The sequence below is a fragment of the Megalops cyprinoides genome, chromosome 2 (genome assembly GCF_013368585.1).
Source record: "Megalops cyprinoides isolate fMegCyp1 chromosome 2, fMegCyp1.pri, whole genome shotgun sequence".
In the NCBI taxonomy this organism is placed as follows: domain Eukaryota; kingdom Metazoa; phylum Chordata; class Actinopteri; order Elopiformes; family Megalopidae; genus Megalops; species Megalops cyprinoides.
In genome coordinates, this window is record NC_050584.1 from 2,957,629 (window position 1) to 2,974,449 (window position 16,821).

Sequence of the window (16,821 nt, forward strand, 5' to 3'; positions counted from 1 at the left end):
GCTGGGTTTGTGTGGCATGTTGCTGTGATGCTGGATTTGTGTAGTGTGTAGTATCCAGTGTGTTGCTGTGATGCTGGGTTTGTGTAGTGTGTAGTATCCAGTGTGTTGCTGTGATGCTGGGTTTGTGTAGTGTGTAGTATCCAGTGTGTTGCTGTGATGCTGGGTTTGTGTAGTGTGTAGTGTGTTGCTGTGATGCTGGGTTTGTGTAGTGTGTAGTGTGTTGCTGTGATGTTGGGTTTGTGTAGTATGTACTGTGTTGCTGTGATGCTGGGTTTGTGTAGTATGTAGTGTGTTGCTGTGATGCTGGGTTTGTGTAGTGTGTAGTGTGTTGCTGTGATGTTGGGTTTGTGTAGTGTGTAGTGTGTTGCTGTGATGTTGGGTTTGTGTAGTGTGTAGTATCCAGCGTGTTGCTGTGATGCTGGGCTTGTGTGGTGTGTAGTGTGCAGTGTGTAATGTGTTGCTGTGATGTTGGGTTTGTGTAGCATGTAGTGTGCAGTGTGTTGCTGTGATGCTGGGCTTGTGTAGTGTGTTGCTGTGATGTTGGGTTTGTGTAGCATGTAGTGTGCAGTGTGTTGCTGTGATGCTGGGTTTGAGTAGTGTGTAGTGTGCAGTGTGCTGCTGTGATGCTGGGTTTGAGTAGTGTGTAGTGTGTTGCTGTGATGCTGGGTTTGTGTAGTGTGTAGTGTGTTGCTGTGATGCTGGGTTTGTGTAGTGTGTAGCGTGCAGTGTGTTGCTGTGATGCTGGGTTTGTGAAGTGTGTAGTGTGCAGTGTGCCGCTGTGATGCTGGGTTTGAGTAGTGTGTTGCTGTGATGCTGGGTTTGAGTAGCGTGCAGTGTGTTGCTGTGATGCTGGGTTTGAGTAGCGTGTAGTGTGCAGTGTGCTGCTGTGATGCTGGGTTTGAGTAGCGTGCAGTGTGTTGCTGTGATGCTGGGTTTGAGTAGCGTGCAGTGTGTTGCTGTGATGCTGGGTTTGAGTAGCGTGTAGTGTGCAGTGTGCTGCTGTGATGCTGGGTTTGAGTAGTGTGTAGCGTGTTGCTGTGATGCTGGGTTTGTGAAGTGTGTAGTGTGCAATGTGTTGCTGTGATGCTGGGTTTGTGTAGCGTGCAGTGTGTTGCTGTGATGCTGGGTTTGAGTAGCGTGTAGCGTGCAGTGTGTTGCTGTGATGCTGGGTTTGAGTAGTGTGTAGTGTGCAGTGTGCCGCTGTGATGCTGGGTTTGAGTAGTGTGTAGTGTGCAGTGTGCCGCTGTGATGCTGGGTTTGAGTAGTGTGTAGCGTGTTGTGTACAGTCTGTTGCTGTGATGCTGGCTGGGCTGAGGGCAGCAGTTTGCAGTTTGTGAAGGTGGGTTTATGTAGTGTGCAGTTTCTCAATGTCCCAGCACTCAGTGTTGTTGTGTTTAAACGAATGCCACCTTCCTGTCACCTTCCTGTGGTTTTGTGGTAGCTGTGACCGTTTGTGCTGCTTCCATGAGAGAGAGGACAGAGGAGAGGCGGAGGGAGAGAGAGAAGGAGAGAGAGAAAAAGAGAGAGAAAAGGGGGAAGAGTTGTAATGGGGCAACTGAAAAAGTACAACACAGTCTCTGTATACCTGTATAACACAGTTTCCGTATACCTGTACAACAGTTTCTACATACCTGTATAGCACAGTCTCTGCATACCTGTACAGCAGTCTCTGTACACCTATACAGCACAGTCTCTGCATACCTGTATAACGCAGTCTCTGCATACCTGTGTCACACAGCCTTCCTTTGTGTATGTGAAGAACACAGTTGAGCTTTTTCTCGGATTAAACATCACCACCTCACCTTACCAACAGTGACAGCAGTTTACTCATCTCTAAGGAGACGCAAACGAGGTGACACAGATACTATGAACAGATGAGTTTTTAAGTTTTTTCTTGAAGGTGTCCAGGGAGTCTGTTGTCCGATGATTGTCTGTTGAGCCTGTGATTGACAGGTGGGTTGATGAATTGCTGGTGATGTGTGTGATGATGTGCTGATGGGGTAGTGATTGGCTGGAGTTTGGCTGTGGTGTTTGACTGTGATGGTTGGCATGTGATCAGCTGGTGATCGGCTGTGATGATGTGGTGATTGGCTGATGATTGACTGGTGATGGGCTGTTGAGCATGATTGACAGGGTGATGATTGGCTGGTGATTAGCTGTTGAGACTGTTATTGACAGGTTGCTGACTGGCTGGTGATGATGCTGGTGGTGATGTGGTGATTGGCTGATGATAAACTGGTGATTAGCTGTGATGATTGGCTGGTAATTGGCTGGTGATTGGCTGTGGTGATTCACTGGTGATTGACTGATGACTGGCTGGTAATTGGCTGTGATGATGTTGTGACTGGCTGGTGATTGGCTGCGAAGTGCATGGCAGTTGTTCGGGGGGGTTGTGGGGTCACGCTGAGGGCGAGGTCACTGTGGCTGCTGCTGTCAGGAAGCGGGTGGCCTGAGAGAAGAATGGGGAACTGCAGAACTTCTCTCAGATACGCAAACCACAGCGGCCTCCAGAATAACTCCACTCTATCTAAGGTGCACCAAACTTCCGCTGCTCGCAGGAGCTCCCAGGCTGCTCTTACTCAAGACTGCAAGCCTGCACACCCTCACAAACATCAGCCTCAGTGGTGCTTTTATTATTCATATTCATGTTCATGCTAAGGGTAAGGCCGTCTCTGTCTGGCCATCTGCTGTCTGTATGTGTATGAGCAGGTAAACTGAAAAAGGTCTTGTTAGTTTTGTCTCAGAGATGCTTCAGAGACACACAGCCATGGGATTTTGGGGCTGCTGTATACACTCTGCAGGACAGAGCTGTGTGCTCCAGCAAGCCGCATTCTGTCTTTCTCAGTATGGCAGCTCAGGCTCCCCTCTGGACAATACGATGCTGTGGAAGCCTGCAGAAAGCCGCTTATCGCTGTTCCAGGATCAGTGAGTGTGCAGCAGTCCAGATGTTGCGAGCGTTGCTGTTCATGTGCCTGTGCTAGAGCCACAGCGTGAAGCATTAAATTACATTACTATTTAGATGCTCTTATCCAGTGTGACTTACATAGGTTACTGTTTTTACATGTTGTCCATTTATACACCTGAATGTTTATTGAGGCAGTTCTGGTTCCCAAGATACCAATTCCGGTACCTTGCCCAAAGGCACAGCAGCAGTGTCCCAGTGGGAATTGGTAATGAGTCTTGCATCTTACCACTATGCTACACTGAAGCACCATTCACTTTGGGGATGGGTCAGATACAAGGTCTTTCCCCTGCTTTCACTGCACTTTAAACGCTGTCACATTTGTTACACTGTTAGAAAAGAGACAAGGGAAAAGAGATGAGAGGAGGGCAGCATCTCTCTGTCTGAAAAAAAAGCGCAAAAGCGCAGCTGCGGCACGGGCAGCTGGGAGTCGGCTCTTGGTGAGCAGACCTATGTATAGCACCTCATACAGGCCTGCAACAGTGCTGCTGCAGGCCAGAGGGTGAACTGTTGTTCTGTCTATGTCAAATGCACCGTGAGAAAGGCATCACAGGGCCCTTCTGGGTTTTCACTTTAATTTTTTAGGAGAAGTTGCTGAAGGAACAGGGTTTTCAGAGTCTTTCACCACCAGAAGAAAAAATACCCAGAATGCACAGCTGGTGTGAAAGTGTCGCTGAGTCTCCAAACCTCGTCTCTGAAGTCTCTGCAGCGGGGACAGGCTCACATGGGGACGCCCAGACAGCAGGCTTTCTCACACTTATAACCCCCTCTCTCCCTGAATAGAATCCACCTTTTCTACTTTCATTTCTGGATGTGGAAAAATGGCAGAAATGGAAGTAAATTCCTGATACAAAAAGGGGCTACTGGATTCTGCTGTTTTAGACTGGTGGTCTCTTTCTCCCCATCAGAAATGCTGGGAGTCCATCCCGCAGGCTATCACCATCACATTTACATTTATTCATTTGACAGACACCTTTATGCAAGTGAGGCAAAGTACAACACAAGCAAAAGCCATACAAGGAGTCACAATATTAGAAGTGCTGCGTGACCAAGTTTCAAGAGATGGACAGACAAGGTACAAGCTAGCGGGTAGAGATGCAGGTGCATTAAACCATTAAATTAGGTTTTTTTTTTAAAGGAAAACAGAGTTTAGGAGATAAGAAATTGCTTTGCTCTTGTGGGTGATGATGGACACAAGCCTCATTTTATGAGTTAAGGCTGTATACACCCAGCTGAACTCTGAACACCTAACCACAGAGACATGAACACCACCTGTTGCTCAAAAACCACCTGATTAACGTGAGACAAACAAAATTGCCTGCAGCCTGCAATTAGACAATAGAGCAAGGACACCTGCCCCATAGTGGTGGGAGGCCATTATTGCAGCTGAAAGAACAGTTGATTGATCTGGAATGCCTGGAGTCTAACTGGAGTCTACAGACTATAAAGCGATTTAAATGCAACCAATTTACATCATAAATTATAATGTGGAGGTTCAGCCAGAAGGAACAGGCTTTGGCTTGAGAATGACCTCATGTGACCCAGCCTGATCAGCTGGCTGGTTTTAGTAACAGAAAAGGGAAGTGTTGTCTGTAAGTGCTGAGATGTGTTTACCTGCGTGTCTGCTCTGAGGAGCTCCAGACAAGGAGGTACTTAACTGTACCACCGAAACGCGGAGCATGTGAGGCCATGCAAGCAGGAACTGCGCAGCAGGTGGAAATGAGCTGAGACTGCACATATCTGCGCAGCTGTGATCCCTGCCCTTAGCCTCCTCAGTCATGTTACTGTGGTTCACAGAGCCAGTGGGAGTGAGTTGTGTCTCTCTAATTTTAAGAAAGGGTTAAAGCCAAGCTGAATCACATTGACAGTTTGGAACTCAGTAAGATAACCACAGACAGTTACACTGTCATCTGTGTGAACAGCAGCAAAGCAAATCATCTGTGGAATTCTCTGAGTATGCAGTATGCACCTGGACAAAGAGCTGCAAAACAGCAGTGCACGGAGAGACCATGCTGGGTACAGAGGAGTGATGGATGCAAAGTCCCATGGGACTTTCAGAAAAACACTCCCTCTCCCTCTCACTCCCTCTCTTTCTCTGTCTCTGTCTCTCTCAATCCCTCTCTCTCTCCCTCAATCTCTCACCTGCCCTGGACATGCCTGCACCTGCCCATGGCAACCCCGCCCCCCGGAGACTGGCTTTCACGCAGTGCTAATTACACCCGTACCTTGTCACATTAAAAGGTTTTTTTTTTTTTATTAGCCTGCATCGATCACATTACTTGTGTAGGAGCATGCTGAGCACAGCCAGTGTTTGCAGAGTGCTTTCTCCTGGAACAGCACAGCCTTCTAGTCCCTCCTCTGACACCAGGATTCCTGAACCAGGCTGAAGCAGAGGGTTTAGGACACAGCGTTTCACACCCCAAGCTCTCTGTCCAAGCACAGGCCTCTTTCTGTGGGAGCGCAGCCCCTATTCCTGGGAGCACTTTCCCTGAGAGCGCGGGCCCCCTTCTCCCAGGAGCGTGGGCCCCTTTCCATGCGAGCACAGGCCCCTTTTGCTCGGAGCGCAGCCCCTTTCTCCAGGAGTGCGGCCCCTTTCCCCTTTTTCTGCTGTGTAGCACGCATGTTATGTTACATGGTTTGATATGTTTTCATTAGTGTTATTAAGCTTCTCATAGTTTTCACCGCTGCATTTGCTATACTTTGTAACATAAAATCACAGTTTCCTCAAAGCTAACGTCAGCTAGAATTTTTCGAATCTAGTGCTCTAAGCACACCGGTTCGACCATACGCACGAAAGGGTAAACTTGATATGGCCTAGAGATAGTATTTAATTTGTGGATTTGTGGATTTTCACCTTGTTGATGTTGGTGTTTTGATCCTGCAGTTGTGAGGCACTGGGATTCCAGGGATGTTAAAGTGAGATACAGATTAATTTTACATTACATCACTGTCATTAGCAGATGCTATTATCCAGAGCAACTCACACAGTGCATCAAATACAGTGGTATGGGAAGCTGCACAAACAGGACACCACTAACCACACATGAACGAGAGTCTGTACCAAACATTGTGCTGAGATCACAAACGCATGCCCAGATCAACATGTCACTGTAATGCAATTGTGAGTAATGCATACAGCCTAAAGACTGTACTGTTCCAACCACAATGCTAACACATACCACATGCATGCAAATACCACTCCACATGTCTGATTACATGAAACATGAAGTTTTTTGCATATGTAAGGGACATATATAAGGGACAAAAAAGGCACACTTTGGGAGGGTGCTGAGCATTTTTGAAGTTACATGTTAACATCTTTCACAAACAAAACATAATCTATGTATAATAAGAGAGGTGAGGTGCCTAGAGTATTACAGGGATTCATGATATGAAATAATAATAATAATAATAATAATAATAATAATAATAATGTCAGACTTCTAAAGATGGAAGGTTCTGCAAAGCAGCGGGGGTCCAGATCTGAGCCCTCACTGGTACTGGATCTAGAGCCAAATGCTGTCATGCCACACCTCTCCTCATCTCTCTATACTGGCTACCTGTTACAGCTCGGATAAAATTCACAACTGATTCCAACCAACAGAGCAGTAAGAAAAACTGCACCCCCATACTTACAATCTATAATCATATCCCCACTCCACTAGCTCACACCCTACATTCCCATTCCACTCCACTCCACTACCTCACACCCTACAGTCCGAGTCAAATCCACCACATCACTCTCACGGGGTTACCAGTGCTTGTTAACCTGTGCTCTCTTTCAGTGTGGACCTCTGGCGGCTCCTTGTTGGAGCCACCTGGGAGCTGTGCTTGATTTCTTATTGAAGCCACCTGGGAACAGGTCTTTTAAACCATGAGGCCTCTGGGTGCTCTCTCTCTCTTGCCCCACCTGCCTATTTCTGCTGATTGCTTCTATTTAATCTTTAATGCTTTTATAACTTTGGATTGTTCCTAACGGCTTGTTGTGGTGGACCACTTTTTCCCATGACTTTGAGCCAGGTCATGACAATCACACCCTGCACCCCCAGACCACTCCACTACCTCACACTTCGCACCCTCAGACCCCTCCACTCCTCTACCTCACACCCTACACCCCCAGATCACTCTACTACCTCACACCCTACTCCCCCACTGCACTCTGCTACCTCTAGCTGCCTGGAAGTCACTTCCTGGAAGGGTTGCTCATCTCCTTCATGTCCCTTCTCTACCTTTGCCTGGAATGAGCTCCCCAAACCTGTCAGAACAGTGAGCCCACTGCCATTTTCTGGTGCAAATTCATGTCTACAGATTACACCTGGGCTCTCCAAACTCTGACCCCTCCCCCTCCTAACACTGTGATAAAAGCTAGTGGCTGTAAAACAGATCACAGTTTAAGGGCAGAGGATAGCAGCTTGGTGGCACTGCCGGCTTTTCACAGGGGTGTGAGCTCAGCACTGTGGCAGGACAAACCTGCTGGCTGGAAACTGGCAGTAACGGTTTAATGTTCTGCCCTGTGACAGCACTAATGACACAGTTTCCCACAGTGGCATCAATGATTCAGTACTTGTGTGGCTAGCTGCCCAACCCTTTCTGTCTAACCCTTTCTTATTGGTCTCTCGATTGGAGTGTCTACCAAATGAATAAAAATAAGAATGTAATTATATGGGTGTAATTATGTGTAATTTTGTGAGGAGAATGTGGCAGCAATGATACCTGTCTCAGCAGGTGGTGCCAGGTTTGTACAGCTCTTCCTGCCACTTTAGTGGATATTCTGTGGAAGTCGCTCAGGGTAAGACTGTCTGCTGAATGATGATAATGTAATGTACCGTAATGTAGTGTATAGTAATGTAATGTGTCCGTTGCCAAAACCATGGTTATTTCAGAACCAGTAAAACACAGGAGGTAGCCTACTTTATTACGTGTTTAGGGAGAAATTTCTGGTTTGGGCCGAGAAGAGTGTGAACCTGGCTGTCTCTCTGTGACTCTTCTGTGGCAAAGCTCCCCTCTCCTCAGCCTGCTCTTCTGCAGCCTTCATGCTTTCATCACTGCACGTTTCTAGAGGAAACGGTGATGCTTTCTTAGCTCCAGTGCCAGCATAACCCTGATTCACACACTGGAAAATGGGCTACAGTCATCACAGAGCAGAGTGTGACTCACTAGGGAAACCCCAGAGGGTGAGTCGTGTGAATCTCCTGCTCTGAAACACCAGACAGCAGTCGTGTGGGGCAGGATGGGTGCTGAGAGAGCATCAGAGTGTGCAGATGCATGGGGATCACTCCCTCTGTCCCAGTCAGCACTGCTCTGATTGCAGTGATGTGACTGGGCAGAGCAGTGTTCAGCTCTGTGGTTGTGTGTACATTCTAAGCACAGTTTAGACGCCTTTAATGGTTTTGTGATGTAAATAGTCAAATCGATTTTCCTCTGTTGATCCATTTTTATTGTATGGTTGTAAAACTTGCCCGGAGGTACAATTCCACACAAAGTTGCACTGGATCAATGGTTCCTTTGCTTCAATGGTTTTCAGTATTTTTGAAACCATTCCTCTGTTTTGATGACACTTCTCTGAAATGCAGATTTAGAATGGGGTTATCCTATATGTCAAGGGTCAAAGGTCAGTTTCAGTCACCTCAAGCAGGAAGTGTTATTTTACCTGATGGTTGTCTGGATATTAAAGTTACCAAACGTCACTGAAACCTTTGTTGCAAACCATTTGTGCAAACCATTGAGACCTCGTGTCCAGCCCTGGTGTGACATGCCACTGCCTCTCTATTCCTGCTACACAATCACCCAGCTCGATTTGCTTTCTCTCAGATCACCTGAGAAGTTTGGCAGTTCTCATGAAACAACTCCCTGACCTGCCCAAGAACTGCTTGCGTTAGTGTGATTCTGGCATGCTTAAACAAGGCAACAGTGGTGGCTATCAGACCATCACAGGTGAGCCCTGTTAAAATTCTGTCAGTGATAATAATGACAGTGTGTGACAGTAATGACCATCAGTACTGATACAGTTACTGACAGCATATCTGGGGTGGAACTCTGGGCAGGGAACTCCACTGTATTCACTAACCAGGAAAAAAAACAAGCAGGCAAAGGAGGATTCCTACCATGAATTGTCCTGGATCAGAACTGAGGTTACACCCCGAATGATTGAAATTGTGACTGGGAGTGGTCAAACTCATCTTACATCTGTTGTAAAAGAAAATGCGGTATCCCGAGCATTCAGGAGCATCATGCTGCACAATATGATCTGTATATAATCCTAACCCACCATGCCCACCATGCATTCAACACAAGATCCAATCAGTGAATCTGCACACAGCTCCTGACATCCCCATAGCCCTCAGAAAGAGCCATGGGAAAACAAGCCATGCAATCCAGGTGCCATATGGCACTTTGACTTCACTGACAGATCAGATCAGACAGTCTGACTCCATTTTCAAAGAAATAATCCAATGATAGTGGTGGTGTTTTGCATGTTCCGCCTTGTTTCAGATCTTAAACTTCAGACATTTTACAAAGATATGGATACTATACATATTTTTGGATCTAGTGAGGTTTGGTATCATCAAAGTTATTATTGTGTACAAATGGCTGGCCTTGCTGCAGAAGTTTATCAGAGTTTAGGGCAAGTTAGAGATGTCAAATCTCTCAAAATCGCCTGAGAAATTCAACCTATCTCCACCTCAAGCACAAAGTTATCCACAATCTCTGATCTCACAGAAGATAAAGACAAACTTCTGCTTCCATTTTGAGCCTTTCAGTGCTAGTGTGAACTCAACCTTGTTTTGTTTTACAGAAACAGCACTGAGCGCCTCTCTGTGGCTCGGTTAACCCTCAAAAGTGTTTAAGGCAAAGAGCGCAGTGTTTTAGTCAACACAGAGAAGAGGGAGAGAGATAGCAGAGGAGAAGAGGTGGAGAGAGAGGGAGAGAGAAGATGAGGAGAGCAGATCCCCCTGGGTGATCCTGAAAACTGTTCAATGCATCTGCATAAATCAATTTTTACGTAAACCCTCAATTACTGGTGACTTTTTAAGACATAAGGCAATGAGTCTCACCAAAAGTGGCCTCGGGAGGATTTGACTGAAATATCAATACATTTAATAGTACAAACAGCAACATACGGTATATTAATAACATGCAGCAATTAACAGGTAGGATCACAGAGTCTATTTTATGCCAAGTTCTTTTGACAGAGCCAGAGGGCACAGTAGGAAATGACTTCAAAGGAAATTTCACAATGATGTTCAAAAGATTTCTTCACACAGAGCATTCTGAGCCTGGATTTGTGCTGGAGTCAAAGAGTAACCCTAACCCTAACTTTAACTCTGACCCTAACCTTAACCCTAACCCTAACTCTAATCCTAATCCTAACCCCAAAACTGACCTGAACACAGTGACATCACCATGTATGTATATACTGTATGTATGAATATTATTTACTCCTGTGTGTGTGTGTGTGTGTGTGTAGCGAAAGGTTTTGGTTATTTGGGAAGGTTGTGGTGAGGCTGGGTATTTGTGCAGGCTGTGGTCAGTGTGTGCTGGTCTGTGCAGGTGGGAGCAGTTCCGGGTGTAAGTGGGGCTGGTTACGCGGGGACAAGCCGCTGCTTCCTGCACAGCTGTGTGGCTGTGAGAGGATGGGGCTGTTTGCATTGTGTTCAGGCTTGTTTTCCAGCGAATGCATCAGCGGGTCGATTGTTCCCAGCGCAGGAAAGGCCGTGTTGATGCTATGCTGAGGGAAAAACATCCTTCATTCAGAAAAAAAAAGCTGCCTGATAAGGACTCTCCCTGTGGGTGACATCACCGCAAGCAGGGCCAGCTTCCATCACACAGATAACGCACCACGCTCAGGACAGACGTCTTCCTGTCTTAAATGTGCTTTCCACATGGGCTGGAAACACAGTAACAGCAGCGATGACACTGCCTGTGCATTGGGGTGTAGACTGACTGTGTGTGTTGGGGAGTAGACTGACCGTGTGCATGGGGGGGGGCTGAGTCTATGTTTTGGGGTGTACACTGTGTGCATTGGTGTGTGGACTGACCGCCCCTGCCAGCATTGGGGAATTTTGGTTGCCAGAGAACCAATGGTATCTAATAAAGCTGTGGCAGTCTGAGACTGGTTTGGTATGAAATCTGATGCATCTGAAGTCTGGCTTCAGGTCAGCTTCCAACTGGCTTTATTCCCAGAGACACTGATGCTGCAGCACAGCCCTCTTCAGCTTCAGAGGTTTGGTGTGTCCACACCTCAGTGTGGAAATGTTCGCTGTGTCACACTTTCAGTTTTTCTCTCAGATCAGACATTCTAATCATCATATCAGGGTGTAAAATGCATGAGTGTACACTCACTCAATCTACCCTACAAAACTACCCCCCCCCCTTCCCTACAAACCTCCTTAAAACTGCCCCTTCCTTCCTATAAACTTCCCCATCCCTTCTACAAATTGCTCCCTCTACCCCTACAAAGTTCCCTCTCCCTGCTACAAATTTCCCCTCCCTCCTACAAGCCACCTCCACCTGCCACTAACTGCCCCTGTCTCCCCCAAACTTCCCCTCTACATGTCTCCCCTGGGCCATCTGCAGACAGAGAGACATGGTTCTGTGGGAGCCATTGAATAGATCATGGTAATGTTCGAGTGTCCAGTGCTTCCTAACCGGATTACAGGACATTTTCCCCATCGTCTCTCTGTTCCACAGCTTCACTTCACGTTATTGCTTCAGATATCAATCCTGTTTAATTATATTGTTTTCAAATTATTTGAAATCCATCTTATTTCCCTTTATCTCTCCGAAGTATATAATTAAAATCTAATCTTTCAATATGTCTCCATTGTGCTGCTTTTATGAGATGAACTGAGTCATCTGAGATCCATCAGTGCTAATGCTCTCTCAGACTGATGTTATGCCTTGATCAAACATGACACCAGGACCTGCACATGGAATCAGAGACAATTTTTTATTTGATAAATATGCAAACCTGCTGGTCTGGAAGAGGCAGGAACTCAGCCTCCTTTATTTTCCCTGTGAGGAACATGTAATGAGACACTGCGTGTGTGTGTGTGTTTGTGTGTGTGCAGTAGTGTGTGTGTGTGTGTGTGTGTGCAGTAGTGTGTGCGTGTGTGTGTGTGTGTGTGTGTGTGTGTGTGTGCAGTAGTGTGTGTGTGTGTGTGTGTGTGTGCAGTAGTGTGTGTGTGTGTGTGTGTGTGTGTGTGTGTGTGTGCAGTAGTGTGTGTGTTTGTGTGTGTGCAGTAGTGTGTGTGTGTGTGTGTGTGTGCAGTAGTGTGTGTGTGTGTGTGCCTGCAGTATGTTTGTCTGTGTGTGTGTGCCTGCAGTGTGTGCGTGTTTGTGTGTGTGTGCCTGCAGTGTGTGTGTGTTTGTGTGTGTGTCTGCAGTATATGTATGTGTCTGCACATATGTTACACACACACACACACTGCATATACACTACACATATACTGCACACACACAACACACACTAAATTTACAGTACACACACGCTGCACGTACACTGCAAACACTACACGTACTCTGTAGTTCATTTCCCAGCTATTATAACACAGTATCCATGGTGTTTCTGGCTGCTGTGTGTGCTGTGGAAGTGTCCCCCCCCCCCACCCCGGATCTGCAGCTCCCATCCGGGCCTGCAGATGAGCTCACCTGTCTGCGGAGACCTGTGGAATGGGAGCCTGAAGCGTTCTACATTCCACTGATCGCAAGCAAAGAGCTACAGCGCCCCCTGGAGACAGAGGACAACACTGCAGTTTCAAGAACAGCAACCTAGAAAATGACTCTCTTTAGCACGCCCACACACACTCTCTTCCTCTCTCTTTCTCTCTCTCTCTCTCTCTCTCTCTCACACACACACACACACACACACTCATACTGTGCGTAGAGTGTTGGTACTGTCCTGTAAAAGCATCCAGAATCCAGTCAGCTTGGGGTTATTGGGTATTAGAACGCACACATGTAAACACTGGGGTAAAAGATGACCCTCAGAGTTTAAAAGGGTTTTATAGGCTGTAATATAGAGAAGCGGGCCCGCAGATCTGGTGCATAGTTGCCCTTTTAAGGCTGTGTGATGATGTGGAATTTCCCCCATGGATCCTCACAAATGTCATATGAGCCAAAACTCACTCATCCCACTGCAGGCACAGTGGCTGTATTTCTTTCTCAAATGTTTCTGTCTATTTCCAGCACATGCCAGTCTGACACACCCCTCAGCAGGAAAGATTTATTACAAATACAAATACAAAAATTCATATTCATTAGGATCTTTACATGACTTGTGTCTGTTCCAGGGCTGATCAGCAGATGTACAGCAGCAGAGTGGGGGATTCAGTGGCTCTGTCTCTGGAGGGAGATTGCAGCTCTCTCTCTCTCTCTGTCTCCACTCTGTCCTTCTACCTTCACTGTCTCTCTATCCTCACTCTCTGTCTCTCCCCTCTGTCTCTCCACTCTCTCTTTCCTCTGTCCCTCACTCTCTGTCTCTTCCCTCTGTCTCTCCACCCTGTCTCTGTCCTCTCTGCATCTCACTTTGGCATGTTCTCCCCCGATAAACACCTGTTACAGGTCTTGGAGCAATCTGTCTGTGACCTCATCACTGATGTTTGGAAAGGTTTGAACACAGCATTATTCATGTTGTAACTGTCAATGAAAGGAAAAAAGACCGAGAGGTTTTTAATCTCAGAATGATTACTCAGTTATATCAAAAAGATCAACCCCACCCCACCCCCTTCCCCAATGACACTATCACAGGACAGGATCTACAGAATGGGGAGGGCAGAGCTGGAAAGAGGAACAGTCTCGTCACATGGGACACAGATCTGATAATCAAAGGTTACCTGTCAGAACAGCATCTCAGTTGAAAAAATCACAGCTGAAATCATAAGCCGGAGGACTATATTCAGATGCATCTTTCAGTCCTTCTGTTGCCCTTTGCACTTTACTCTTCTCTATTAGTTTTTCTAAATTACTTACACACACTACTTGAAAATATATCTCATGTTCTCAGAAATATAACACAATACATAACAGTTTGTTAACTCAGCCAAGCCTCACAAATCCTGTTCAAAATGAAACACTGGCTTCAAAACAATGTTAACCCCCCTCAGAATCAAATATCTGCATCAAATTAATATGCACATATCATCATGTGAATAGCTCTCACTGAACACCAATTTCTCACAGCAATGATAAATAGACAGCACTAGCATCAGGGTTTATTTGTGTTTATAGCCTGATCATACCTTATTATGGATGATATTCATATGTTTTCAATTATAAAATAGACATAAATACTACTGCAATATATTATGAAAGTATTAATTCTTTTCAAACCTTTTTCCCAGATAAGAAAGACTTGATCCAAAAAAAACATGGTTCTAATATGGTATATGTAGAGGAATGTCATTGTTGTTTATTATTCGTATTTAAGCATCTCTCTGTCTAATTGCGTTGTGTGCCAATATCATGTCCATGTTGCAGTCTCCTGCTGTACAGTGAAGAGACTAACACCAGAAGATCTCCCTTCAACTCTGTACACAAAAGAAATATACTATGCTGACATGTAGGGACTACAGTTTCTAGTTTTACAGGCCACAATTCTCCTTTCATTGATCACACTTCTGTTCTCACAGATCACACTTTTCTCACAGGCTTATCACTGGAAATGATTTTTTTTTGTCATCTTGGTTGAATATTTAATCCATGTTGAGTCAATCAACATGGATTCAATCAATCAACACAACGGTGTCCCATAATGGAAATGTCTTTATCAGTGTGTAACAGAAGGCACCCAAAATACCAGGTGGCATTCCTCAGTACAACACTGCCAATCCTCTGTGCTTGCTCCTTTACCCCATAAGCTTATTGATGCTGGTGAATGAAAAGTTACTGTAATTATATTGTGTACATATAAAGTGTTGCTATCAATAATTATGTTGCCACGCACAAAATTCTCAGAAGAAATGTTTTATTGAGGAATGGGCTTCCCAAATTATGTTTCTTTTTGTATAGTAAAATGAAACAAAGGCAAATACATTAAGTAAAACAATGTTATTACCGTATAAACAGTAATGTTGTTTTATATAGAGTAAATGCAAAAAGTCAGCAAAGACAAGTGTCCCAAACCTTAAAAGAATAAAAGAAAATAGAAAGGTAAAATTGAAAAATTGTCACTGGCCATCTAGTCTGTCCCGCCTTTCTGTCACACATTTTCAGTTATCTCTGAAACTGTCTGTCACCACATGGAGAAGTGCAGTGAAGCTGACTTCAGTGAAGTGAAGCTCCAGAGTGAGGGAGAGAGCACTCACACTCAGAGGGTGAGAGGGACCTCCCTCAGACCCCTGTCACAAGTCAAAATGAAAGAATGCTACAGCACTCACAGGGAAAATCTCTGGGTTTTTTTGTTCTTTTGTTGTGGCATTTTCAACCCTCAGTACTGTTCTCTCACTATCCAGTCTCCCTCTCAAGGTAAATCTGGATTTTGTGTCTTAGAATAATTACTGTGGATGTTTTTATAAACAGCTAAAAGACAGCTCCTCATTAGTCAGGGGTTGTGGTTATAACCACTGTCAGCAGTTAAATATCAGCATTACAATAAACCCAGGTCTAAAAAGGGGCTGAGGGGCTGGGACTGAACATACTATAATACATTAGTATTATATCATGCCCAATAAAGAGCATGACTCCCTTATACTTATAACAGTTATCAAGTTCCTCATTCACACACTGTCAGTTTATATTTGAACATGGAACACACTGATGCTATTAATTTAATATGCAAAAATCCAACATGGCACTCATTCATTGAATTTCAGCACCATGGTACCCCATCCTCTCCTCTTCACAGAGAATTTCTCTGTACTATAGCACAGTCTGTGGGGAGCTGTACTATAGCAGTGTGTGGGGTGCTCTACTTTAGTACAGTGTGTGGAATGTTGTATTATGGCACAGATGTACTAAGCAGCTCATTTTGTGATAATCTAACTTGAACATGAATCGTGTAGGTATTTGTCCTACAATTTTTCTTATTATTTGCATTTTTTAGCCTTTTGTTTATAGGAGAGTCCCACAACCTGCAGGAGAGAGGCCTTATAGTCCCACAACCTGCAGGAGAGAGGCCCTATAGTCCCACAACCTGCAGGAGAGAGGCCCTATAGTCTCACAGCCTGTGGGAGAGAGGCCCTTTAGTCCCACAGCCTATAGGAGAGAGGCCTTATAGTCCCACAACCTGCAGGAGAGAGGCCCTATAGTCCCACAACCTACAGGAGAGAGGCCCTATAGTCCCACAGCCTGTGGGAGAGAGGCCCTTTAGTCCCACAACCTGCAGGAGAGAGGCCCTATAGTCCCACAACCTACAGGAGAGAGGCCCTATAGTCCCACAGCCTGTGGGAGAGAGGCCCTTTAGTCCCACAACCTGCAGGAGAGAGGCCCTATAGTCCCACAGCCTACAGGAGAGAGGCCCTATAGTCCCACAACCTACAGGAGAGAGGCTCTATAGTCCCACAGCCTGCAGGAGAGAGGCTCTATAGTCCCACAGCCTGCAGGAGAGAGGCCCTATAGTCCCACAGCCTACAGGAGAGAGGCTCTATAGTCCCACAGCCTGCAGGAGAGAGGCCCTATAGTCCCACAGCCTACAGGAGAGAGGCCCTATAGTCCCACAACCTACAGGAGAGAGGCCCTTTAGTCCCACAGCCTGTAGGAAAGAGGCCTTATAGTCCCACAACCTGCAGGAGAGAGGCCCTATAGTCCCACAACCTGCAGGAGAGAGGCCCTACAGTCCCACAGCCTGTGGGATAGAGGCCCTTTAGTCCCACAGCCTGTAGGAGAGAGGCCTTATAGTCCCACAACCTGCAGGAGAGAGG